The sequence below is a fragment of the Cryptotermes secundus genome, unplaced genomic scaffold, assembly GCF_002891405.2.
Source record: "Cryptotermes secundus unplaced genomic scaffold, Csec_1.0 scaffold1269, whole genome shotgun sequence".
In the NCBI taxonomy this organism is placed as follows: Eukaryota; Metazoa; Arthropoda; class Insecta; order Blattodea; family Kalotermitidae; genus Cryptotermes; species Cryptotermes secundus.
In genome coordinates this window covers 722,839-735,236 of record NW_019720738.1, presented here as the reverse complement: position 1 = coordinate 735,236, position 12,398 = coordinate 722,839, and the positions used below count along the sequence as shown (strand labels likewise).

The window sequence follows — 12,398 nt, the reverse complement described above, 5'->3', positions numbered from 1 at the left end:
TTCTGCGTCATTACAGGAGGCGTGTTCGTGACGTCACGTGATTGTTATTTCCGTCAATGTATCGTTTAGACGCGTGCAATCGAATTCGCAGGAGTCGGGCTGGCCTCTGCACTATAAACAACAATAACAATAATAACATATGGTTGTGAGACGTCGAGGCCCCCACAGTTTCTAGACCAGTGTTTCTCAACCGCCGGGTCCTCGTCTTATAGAAAAAAGAATTTACCGGGCCGCGGTAGCGTAGTTGGTTGAGGCACTATACTACAAGCCGCAAGGTCGCGGGATCGAATCCCGATGAGGTAGATTTTCTTCAATCGACCTAATCCTTTCAGCAGCACTATGGCCCTGGGGTCGACTCAATACCAGCATGAAAGGAGGTGACAAGTTGATTGGATTGGAGGACAATATTAAAATGGAACTTTAGGAAATATAAATTGGAAGCCGTTGGCTGGTCTCTCTCTCTGGTTAGTGATCAGTAACGCGTTTTTGTGAACACGGTAATGAACCTTTGTATTCCATAAAATGCTGACGTTTCTTGACTCTCTGAGCAAATATTAGGTTCTAAAGAAGGATTTTGCTTAGTAAGTTCAACAGTTCGGTCTGTTTGGCGCTGAGCGATAAGATGATTCGTGAATACTGAATTGTAATGGATCTGGAAGGAAGCGGAGGTAACCTAATTTAAAATACTATCTCGGAATTTTCTTGGAGAGACTGAGGGAAACCATGCAACTCAGTCACTACAACCGGTGTTCGGACCGAGATTTGAAGCCGGGACTTCCCATAAACGAAGCAGGATTCCTGTAAACTTGACCCTGACGTCTGGTTCATCGTCTTTAACAGGAAACGGATGGTGCATTTAGAGACTTGCAGACAGACAGACATGCCTGTCGTCCTGACCCGGTACAAGTGTGTCTCTGTTGCGTGGCATCGGACAGTGGAACCGCTTGTTTTCGCTGTCCAGAATTAGCCGAGGCAGATGGCAGCGCGGCTGATAGAACCACAGCGTCCCCGGAACCCTAAATAGTACGCCGAACTTCCGCCTCGTGTTCTGGAACTGCCAAGTTAGCACATCGCTCCGGAAGCCGGCAAGCACAGCCTTGTTAGCTACTTGCTTCTTGCTCTTGTGGCGTAGTAGACCCGTCGCTAGGCAGGGACCTCGAAACAAACAATTAGTATTAGCCGTTGCTATGCAATAAACGAATAAACAAACGGCTGATTCTGAGCAACGGTTCGGTAAATACGTTCCCGCGGAAACGAACACGCACACAACTGTAGAAGAACGGTGTTTATTATGTGATCCGTGCCGAGGGGATAGGAAGAAGACAACTGGGGCACTGCAGTTCAGTTGAGCTCTTCAAGCGAGGCTGAGAAGAGCTGACGGTATAGTTGAAAAGAGTTCTGCACGGGATGCTAAGATAGGACCTGAGCGCTGGAAGCTGAAGGATTTCCACTGTTAGAAACCGTTGCTAGGACAACGGCTGTTGGAGACACAGCAGGCTGGAAAAAGGCGTTGCGGGTGCTGTGGTGATTTGTAAAACGTGGAAATTAGCGACAGCGCTGTAATTACTTGTAGTTCCGAGTGATGTGTATGAGTGGTCAATAAATCAGATATCCAAGCCATACCCCGTCTATAGTCACACACATAATAGGTGACAATATAATTTCTTTCTTCGCTTACCCTTTGACCTGAAGATGGAGGCAGCACATTTCCCCTTAAAATTCGGTAAACTTTTACGAGACTACACGGCGTCACATCCCGGAAGATATTCTTCACACCAAAGTTTGGCTATTAAATACGAGTATATTGTTGGTCACTTAATGGCGCTGTTATTGTTGAGATGGCATCGGATGTCACGGTGATTAGTGAAATAGACATAAAAAGGTTTTTGAGGGAAGTGGTCGTGACCTAATCGAGGTACTGTTGTCGCATTTGCCTGGACAGACTTAAAGAAACCACGAAAAACCGTCAGTGTGTCTCAGCATAGATTCGATCCGAGAACCTCCAGGTCTAGCGTGTTACATCTGCAACAACCTATTCGGTATCAAGTACAGTAAATTGAACAGAAAATGGTCGTGGCCTATTATACAGTTCTTCAATTCGAACAGAATAATTTTCATTAAGGTATTCTGGGATCTAATGCCGTGTAATTCTGAATTCGACGTTTCGGAGGAACATATCGGATGCTGATCTCAGCTTGCCACATACTTCTGCTTGTTGTTGCATTGCTTGCTATCTGATCGTGAAGATGGAGGCGGTACGTTCCTCCGAAAGGTAGGGGTGTCGCCGAACTGTACCCAGAAGCCCGTGCTCTTCGTAGTTAGAGCCTGAGAACCCCAAATGCAGAATTGCTTTGGCAGGGCGCTTGTGCCACTCTTACCGAAATGCAAGAGCCGCTCCCGTCTCTCATTAACACAGATTTCCAAGCCGCGGAAGAACAAACAATCCCCAGCTTACACAGTCGGACGGATGTTCGGCACCAGAATGCACTCATGCATCCGGGAACAGAATGCGCAGACTGCATGCGCTCTAACCGCACTGTGTATCTCTACAATTGTCTTCATTACTGCTAGTAGAATGAGATGGGCAGGGCAGGTAACACGCATGGCGGAAGGGTGATGTATACAGTGGGAAGCCTTAGACGCATGTGGGAGGTTAATATTAAAATGGATCTTACACAAATATGATTGGGTAATATGGATTGGATTAATGTGTCTCATGATAGGGACCAGTGGATTGTTCTTTTAAACATGGCGATGAACATTCGAGTTCCATAGTATAATGGGAGAACATTCAGTGGCTGAGTGAGCGGCTGCTTCTTTAGAAGGACTCAACTCCATGGAGTCACTTGATTGGTTTCATATTTTAAGAAATATTTACTTACATTTTGGGGCGCGCGGTAGCGTAGTTGGTTGACACGCTATGCTAGAAGCCGGAAGCTCGCGGGTTCGATTCCTGATTAGACAACTGGATTTTCCAGTTAACCTAATCCTTCCAGCCGCACTATGGACCTGGGGTCGACTCGGTCTCTAACAGAAATGAGTACCAGGAATCTTCCTGAGGGGTAAAGGGCGGCCGGCGCGTAAGGTTGACAACATCACCGCCATCTGTGAGCCGATTGTCTAGAAAATGTGGGAGCCTCGACGTCTCACAACCCTATGAGCCTCCACGACCTGTTACAAGGATACCTTTACTCTTTTATGCACTTACAGTTTAGAAATATTTGCTTGATTTGTGTGAGTCACGTGATGATGAACGTTTAAGGTCGGAATATATTTTTAATGTAACTTTATGTGACGGATAATGTTATGACTTCAAGTCTGCAGCCTAAATAACTGAAAACCCCTACTCTTCAAGTTTAGTTTATTAAGTTCGCTGAACTCTGTTGTCATATACACAGACCTGTGTTCGCAGAAGCCGCGTCTGACGATACATGAGCAATACTTCTACATCCCCTGAGTCTAATCTCTCAGCCTCTTCCCTCCCCAATGGGGCAGAGCCATTCGAGTTACTTTTTGACAGATTAACCTGGCTCTCATACGAAGGAGATTCATTAAATAGGTCACAAATGGAAGAAAAACGGATTTAATTGACGTAATACGAGTAGGTTTTCTGTGTGTATCACTAGGTAGCAGCACATTCCAGCTTCATGGCAGTCTAGGTAGCAGAAGCGCATGTTCAGAGGCTGGTTTCAGTAGTTAAAATGGCGACCGTGCTTAAGTGTATTAACGAAGAGCGGCGTTCTGTTATGCGTTTTTTTGGTGGATAAAATGACTTAGTTTAAAAGATATTCATAAATAAATGTTTCCTGTTTACGGCGGGAAGTGTTTGTCGCGTAAGGCGGTTGAGAACTGGGTGCAAAATGTTTCGGTGATGACGAAGAGGTTGAAACGGAGGTGCAGAATTGGCTGAGAGAGACCTCTGTGCTACGGGTTTCGACGTATTGGTAAATTGATGGGACAAATGCATCAATATTGGTGGAGGATAAATGTTCTTTTTCCCAGGTTCGAATATTACATGTTTTTTATGTTTATATCCATTTGTGACCTGTTTACTGACTCTCCCTCATACTTTATCCGCCAATTGCACCTCCCACTTGTTCTGCTGATTGTAAATAATACATGGAATCAGCCATTGTGAAGGGAGATATTTTCGTACAATTTGTGGGCCCGGTTCAGGACCTGTTTAATGAAGAGAGGGGAATAGGGTTCAGTCAACACATGTTCCACCTACCCACCTTTGAACCAGAGGTTCTCAACTAGTGAGCCACGAGACTTTGAAGGGAATAAATATTATATAAAATTAAATATTTGAATTAAGAAAGTAATTTAGGTTATGAGGTCCCCAGAGCGGCGGTCATGGAGAGTTATATTTTGTGGGATATACCGCCGTGTACTCCGTTGAAATTCAACCGACGTTTCGGAAGAACATGTTACCTCCTTCAGCGTCGAAGAATAAACCAAGCAAGAAACCAGTGTGAAATCAGCTCTACTTGCCACAAGGTTTCACGCTCGTTTCTTCCTTGGCTTATTCTTCGACCCTGAAGAAGGAAGCGACAATTTTCCCTGAAACATCGGTTGACTTTCAACAGATTACATGGCGGTATATCGCAGAAGATGTTAAATATCCTCTTAAGAAAATAATAATCGGTTAATTCTTACATATATACATGCGCATACAAAGGGGGAGACACGATGGAAACTTCAGTGAGTTGAATGTAGTTTGGAAGCTCCTGTACTTTTCTGTTTTGCGATAATTTTCTTTTTACAATAAATGACTTTACTTAAATAATAGATGTAGTAATTTTATTGTAAATTTTAGTTATGCACCCTAAGTCTAGTGCCACACAAAGAGAATCCGGTTCAATATTAACAAGCAAATTGGCTCAAGAGGTGACGCTTTTATTCGGGAAGTCCTCGGTTCAGATCTGGACAGGGACACCGGCTTTCCTGACTGAGATTTCTCGTTATCTTTCTCAGTACCTCAAACAAAATTCCGGGTTAGTAACTTAAATTAGGTCACAGCCCTTTCCATCCATATCCTTTTCAGTACATTACTCATTTTCATCTAAATTATCGACGCAATACATGCTCTGTTACTTAAGAGCCGTTAAACAAACAATAACAGTTAAATCATTATTATCATTCCATCTACATCCAGGTATTTCAGTTAACATTTTCCCTACAGCTTTTCCGACTCAAATTTTATAGGCATTACTTATCTACCCATTCATGCTACACACCCAGCCCATCTCATCCTCATATATGGTGAAGAGTACCAGTTTCTGAAACCTCACGTCCTCCCTCCTACGTTTAAATATTCCCCTCAGCACCCTTTTTAATATACCCCGAATCTGTGTTCTTCTCTTAACGTGAAAAACCAAGATTCAAACCCATGTAACGCAACAGAAACATTTTTGCTAACGTTTCAGAAGATCTGGCTAGAAGGCACTATTTGGTCACTTCGCCTTGAAGATGGAGACGGCTATGTTCTCCGAAACGTCTTGCAACCAGCCCACCAAGAGCAAAGTGAGATCGATAAGTTATCTGCTGATACTGCCCGCCACTGAGGAGCGCCGTATCTCCCGTCCGGCTGCAATCTAAATACAATTGCACTCACCCACAAGTGCGGCTGACTCCGGACCGGGCGTCGAGACGCGAGCGCCGAGACGACTAAACGACCACTTGTTGCCCTGTTGGATATTATAACCGACGTCTTGCGGTCGAACTGCGCATGTGCGTGACAATAAGGGCGCCCAGAACCGAGAAGTACCTGCCACCTGTAGCGTGTCGTGACACAGGGACGAGCATATTTCTTCAGTGTGCTTTCCTTTCCTAACCCTACAAGTGCCACTTCTACGAAAATTGGCATATCTTTCAGCACGTGACATCTTTTGTCACTTTATCCGAACTGCGTGACCGAGAAACCTATGAAGAGGACGTTTCTCTACATTGGAAACTTTTAGGAAAGTGTATATGGGACCGGGATAGCTCAGTCAATATAGTTACGGGCTGGACGAACGGCCTTCGATTTCTCGCAGAGACAAGATACTTTTCTCTTCTCCACAGCGTTTAGTATAGCCCCCCCCCAAATAGAAACCCTGGGCGCCATCCACGGGGGGGGGGATGGATTAAGCATGAGAGGCATGAACATGAAACCTCACTTCCATCTTGTTATGAGATAAAAAATGGCGGAACTGTACCTCCACTCACTCATGTGTCCTCAAGATATGGTGCTTAATGACATAATTAAGTACAGGGATAACTTTGTACGAAGCCATTTTAGTTATTCTCTACTAGCTGTACCCGGCCACGCGTTGCTGTGGCTCAGTCTAACGAAATATTTCAATTCAGACACAGCTCAATCCCACCGCCAATTGCACTAAAAATAAGGAGAACAGTTAAGAAAACGAAATGAAAAACGATGAAAAATAAACTGTACTCACTAAATGAACGCTATGGTAAACGACACAGCCCAATTCCAACGCCCAAATCCAATTTATGTTTATATAGATGTAACGTGTTTGGGTACGTCACGTGAGTATTTATCGTTCTTCGCTTTTACACTTATACACTTAGCAAGAATTGCCACTTGCAGTATCAGAACTAATTCGGACGGGATAGGGAATACCTTATCGAAGAGTTAGTTTCATCTGTTGCTTAGGAAATGCTAACACAGAACACCTTGTAGCAGTGTTTGATTTCATCCGTTGTTACGCAACGGAACCTCTTATCCTCTCATCTCCGGGGAAACGCGTTTGTTGTTTCGGCAATTCCTATGCAACGGCCCACTGTTATTGCGTTTCCATGGAAGTGTACTTTCCGGTTTCATCCGTTGTTACGCAACGGATCCTCTTATCCTATGCAATCGAAGAACTTTCGGAGATCTTCGAAGGGTAACAAAGCAACATTATTATATTTCAGCATCCTGTTACACTCACACAGTATATATGNCTCGGTCTCTAACAGAAATGAGTACCAGGAATCTTCTTGGGGTTAAAGGGCGGCCGGTGCGTAAGGCTGACAAACTTACCGCCATCTGTGAGCCGATTGTCGACAAAATGTGGGAGCCTCGACGTCTCACAACCCTACGATTTTCACGGCCTGTTACAAGGATAGCTAGGTTGTTGCCTATTGGTATTGTTTTCTTATTACTATTACCCTTATGCTTTTCTCTGTTGTGTGAGGTAGAAAGAATAATTGTTTCCACTGTGCTACGTCCGAAACTGGCCTTGTGGCCGTTGCCTTTATGCCTTTCTTTCTCTGTAATGTAATTATTAGTATCTAAACTGTGCTAACAGTAACTACATACACTGTGCTCTTTCTGTAATTGGTCCTGTAGCTGCTGACTCGGCACATAAATAACAAACAACTTAATTGAATTGAATTATTATTACGCTGGGACTTACTTTATCCGAGCAGTTTGCTTCCGTGCCAGTTCTCGTTCCACCAACTGCTCCACAGTCATTAATCATCCTACAATAGATAACATCATTAAATGACCAACTTAAAATAATAATAATAATAATAATAATAATAATAATAATAAGAAGAAGAAGAAGAAGAAGAAGAATACGGCACATGGCGTCATATTTGGTTGAGGCACTATGCCATAGGCCGAAATGTCGCGGGTCTCTTTGCGTTCCTGGACACAATGCAGCGTCCAGTTTTGTATTTAAAGCACACAACGCTTCGGAGACTGGGGTCTGTCTCCGTCTTCAGGTCGAACCTATTCAGTTGGGCCCAGCCGACAGAGCTAGCCCCTCTCTCCGGACACCTGCACCCACATAAGATAGGGTATATAAACCAAGCACAGCATAAATCATCTGCGAGAGTTAAGAGAAACATTAAAAACATTAAAAACCTCCCCACACACGAGGTCTAGCACTTATATCCATGCACTGTTTCACGGCTATTGGTGTTAAAATCAGAGTGCTACAGAATAGCAGTCGTCACTATAGAGACAAATTTCCCGTATATTGCCAATATAAATACACAGTTTTCCCATGTAATCTACAGCGGAAGGAGCAGCAGTTTTCTGACTTCTGCTGTGATAGCGGGAGTCCAGATGGGAGAGGCGTCTGATCAGAAGATCTGCCAGGGACATGTGGGCGGTTTCCTTGTGTTTCCTCTACGTGGTGTTTGGTTTAAATAAAGACAGGACGACGGATAATGTCTAGAAACACAATAATTATGTTAATATTCAATTGCCACAAATATTTAGACCTTATTTAGATTTTTAACTTCCTTAACTCATGTTGCAGTACAGAGGAAATTGTTAGCATAAGATGACAGTTTCAAACTCTTATGTATAATGAAAACTGCTGAATTTCAAATCGGCGTATCCCCTTCCGGGATGTGACGCCGTGTAGTTTCCACCAAGCTACAGAAGACCTTAATCTTAATTACTCTGCCCTAAGGCTTATAGGGGAGTTAATCCTTTTTAGGCTGAGATGTTCTCCTCTGCACCTGGGTTTCAATCTCAGTGCAGCAGCTGTCCAATTAGCGCCGACAGACCGGCACGAGGACTGAGGTTCCCTCTCTGCTGATACTGACCCCAAAACAGATTCAATGTGTTTTCTTACAGGTAGGAATAAGTTTATTATTAGATTAACTTGATTAGGGATTGCAAGGCCATGTCGATACAGGTTTCCTTGGTTTTCCTCGGTCTTCAAGCAAATGCTGAGGTCGTTGCTGCAGCGTGCTACAGGGCCCTAAATTGCGTCTCCAAATTATACGGCCCGAAACCAAGCACAAAATAACAATTCCTCCGGAAGTGTCCACAGTTTTTCAGAAAACTTATCTATCTAACGCGAATAAAGATTTTTTTTTTTTAAGAAGTTCGATATGAGCTTCATGTGAAAGTCTGCAGATGTCGCACTGACAGTCACCACAGAAGAACTGGCCATAAGATTTCTCTTTACTGTTGCTTACTTACTTACTTACTTATGGAGCTGAGCCCTTCTTGAGGAGAAGCCAATTCTGCTGCTACTCAAGAATTCCCAGCATTTTATGGAACCCGAAGGTTCATTACCGTGTTCACAAGAGCCCTCCACTGGTCCCTATCCTTAGCCAGATCAATCCAATCCATACAATCCCATCCTATCTAAGATCCATCTTAATATTGTCCACCCACCTATGCCTTAGTCTTCCTAGTTGTCGCCTTCCTTCTGACTTTCCCACCAGTATCCTATACGCATTCCTCTTCTCCCCATTCGTGCTACATGTTGCTGTACACAACAAATATAAATGTTATGGAATCGAGTCCAGACGTACCGCAGATGCAACTTGCAGAAACACGGTTCTGCTTCGCAAGTTCTGCGCACAGGAATAAACGGGTGGGACTAGACGGTCCGTAAGCGCTCCACGGAGTAGAGTCCTTGACAAGCAAACAGCCTCTCACTCAAACCGAACCAAAATAAACGTTCCAATAAATTCCGAGGCGAATGTTGATAAAGCTGATCTTTCAAATTTGTATGGCACACGCTTCCGGCGACCGGAAGGTATCGAGACAGCTCACGCGGGATCCATGTTCCCCAGGGCCCGGCTTCCTGCTGTCCATTTCTCTGAGAACACAAACGCAATCATGTCGCATTGTCGTTGAAGAGCAAACTTTATATGATGATTGGCTGTGAAACTTGGTCTCTGACATTAAGGGAGGAACATAGACTGAGGGTGTTTGAGAACAGGGCGCTGAGGAGAATATTTGGACCGAAGAGAGATGAAGTGACAGGAGATTCGAGGAAACTGCGTAATGAGGAGCTTCATAACTTGTACTCTTCTCCAAGTATAATTAGAATGATCAAATCAAGGAGGATGAAATGGGCAGCGCATGTAGCACGAATTGGGGAGAAGAGGAACGCATGTAGTATTTCTGTTCGAAACCCAGAAGGAAAGAGACCACTAGGAAGACCAAGACGTAAATGGATAATATTAAAATGAATCTTATAGAGATAGGATGGGATGGTATGGACTGGTTTCGCGTGGTTTAGGGTAGGGACCAATGGAGGGCTCTTGTGAACATGGTAATGAACCGTCGGATTCCATAAAATGCTGGGAAGTTCTTGAGTAGCTGAGCGACTGGCGGCTTCTCGAGAAGGGCTCAGCTCCATGAAGTCAGTTAGTGAGGCTGACTGGCGTAAACACTGTATAAGCAAGTTACGTGACACACAATACAGTAAAAACAGGAAACACCCATTTTTATCTTAATTCTAGAAGACGTGCTTTTAATCGCGCGGGGGGCTGAACTTTTGGGGTTGATTGTACGACGGTCTCGGTATCCAGACTATGCGTCGCACAGCGTAGCGTGGTATCATGGTAAGGTAAACTTGTGCCTGTGCTTGATTAATTAAGCCACCACGTCATGAAGACGTATGGAAGAGTTGAGATATAGCTCTACCACTCTTGACCTCGGCAAAAATTGGAGTACAGTGGTCAGCTTCACACCCCGGCCGCTTTATTCCCTGAGAAAGAGCCCCAGGTACTCATTAAATAGGAGAGCCCGTCTGGACGCTGTGGAGGAGAAAAATCCTTGCTTCTGCCGGGAATCGAAGCGCTGAGCGTCCAACCCGTAGGTCGTCACTGTACCGACTGAGACATACCGTCTTTTTTGTAGGGTGACTGATGAATAATGAATTGGAAATATAAAACCGTGGTGCAGTTCAGGAACTAGCCCGGCATTTCCCAGGAGGGACGAATGAAAGCCACGGGTAAATCAGCCTGTTCGTAGAAGTAAGCCTCTGTTGTTTAGAAGGGCATTTACTGCCCGTTAATCAGTATAAATCCTAGCATATATAAACAGCCTGGAATGAAATTTCTCTTGATAAATAACGCAAATCTAATTAGCAATAAATCTGCGATGGGCTGTCGTGGAAAATATTACGTAAACAAGCAGTGAAACGAACCTTAGTCTCTTGTCAATCGCTCATGGCTACTTGGATGCCTAACCTTTACATCTTTGCCACGGACAGACCACAGGACCTCCATGCAGACTGGGCATGAACCATCTTGTCGGCCAAAGAACGGAGATGAGCGACTCTCATGCTTATGTAAGCATCTTGGGTAGCAGACACTGAGCTACCCTCGCCTGTGAATGACGAGACAGTTACCGGCAGCCTTCTCTGAAGTAGATTCTAAAGGGTTTTGACCTGATAAACTGCCTATCGCCCGGTATTCTAAAAAGAACACTGGAGATCATAACATTTCGGAAACTGAATCTCTTTCTCTCTTCAGGTGAGGGGGTTGCCAGACTCCTACTCTGTTGGGTCCGTTAAGAAGGACTTACCAACAATTGAGGTTAGCTCTTTCTGAGACTTGGTGTCTCCCTGCACCTCACCTGAAGACGGAAAGAGATCCAGTTTCCAAAACTTTGTGTTCTCTAACGATTTTTAAAATGCCCGAAAATGAAAAAGTAAAAAAAAAAAAACAGTAATTCCGAGAATTCTCTGAAGTTTATTGATACCACGACTCCAGGCTGTGTGCTGGGTCCGTCATGAAATTATCGTCATGTTCTATTCTGATTCGCAACTACTAACAATTCTGACTGCTAACATACCTAGCGACAGAACATGTGAGATCCCAGGGTTCTCACGGCGGTCACTATGGTGATATGACGATGCGTGTCTTTCTGTTGCTTGTTTCACGACGCTGTCAGTGTGTCAGAATATGGCGTCGAATTGTAGGCTGACTGGTGGAGGGAATTTTAATGGATTTGGAAAGCAGTGGTCGTGACCTAATTGAGGCATTCTCCCGGCATTTTACCAGAGAAACTGAGGAAAACTACTGAAAACTGTGTCTCGCCCAGATTCGAACCGAGTACGTCCCGAATTCAAGTCTACAGTCGCTACGTCGATCTTTCCGGCGAGGCGGTGGAGTTTGGTAAATGTTTACCGATATTTTGGAGGAACCTTCTGCCTCCTTCTTCATGATCGAAAACGAGTAGCTCGCGTAAGCACTAAAAGCACGCACAGTGACTACTTGCTGGTCGCTTGTGTTCCTACTGGGCTTCATCCTCCACCCTGAAGATGGAGGTGGTACTTGTACCAGACTATACGACGTCACATCCGAAGGGACAGTACTCTTCCCCTCAGTATGCAACATATGAGAGCGAAACTGAAGTGTGACCACGGGCGAGGGCGTTGACTCTTACGGACAGGGGATAGAGAGACCCGTCCCACAGCCTGATAATTGCAGAAAAACACTTCGTCCGCTGGCACCGTGTTATCTGTCGTATCGATACTTTAATGATTCACTTCAACAGCCTGTCTTGTAAACTAAGATTCACTGAATCACCTCAACAGTCTGCCTTGTAAACTAAGATTCACTGAATAACTTCAACAGCCCGTCTTGTAAACTAAGATTCACTGAATCACTTCAGCAGCCCGTCTTGTAAACTAAGATTC

At 44.4% G+C, this 12,398-nt stretch overlaps 1 protein-coding gene across 5 annotated transcripts in view; it reads right to left on the bottom strand.

Annotated features, from left to right (window-relative positions):
- LOC111873323 (gonadotropin-releasing hormone receptor) overlaps positions 1–12,398 on the bottom strand; it is a 42,093-nt gene that overhangs the window by 17,048 nt on the left and 12,647 nt on the right. The window contains exon 2 of one of the 5 annotated variants that reach the window (XM_023867961.2): positions 9,274–9,563. The exons of 3 other annotated variants lie outside the window; for them this stretch is intronic. The gene's annotated coding sequence lies outside the window, so the exon portion shown is untranslated. Of the gene's footprint in view, positions 1–9,273; positions 9,564–12,398 lie in introns of those variants that run through there. One more of the 5 variants, XM_033755069.1, reaches the window with a different exon arrangement.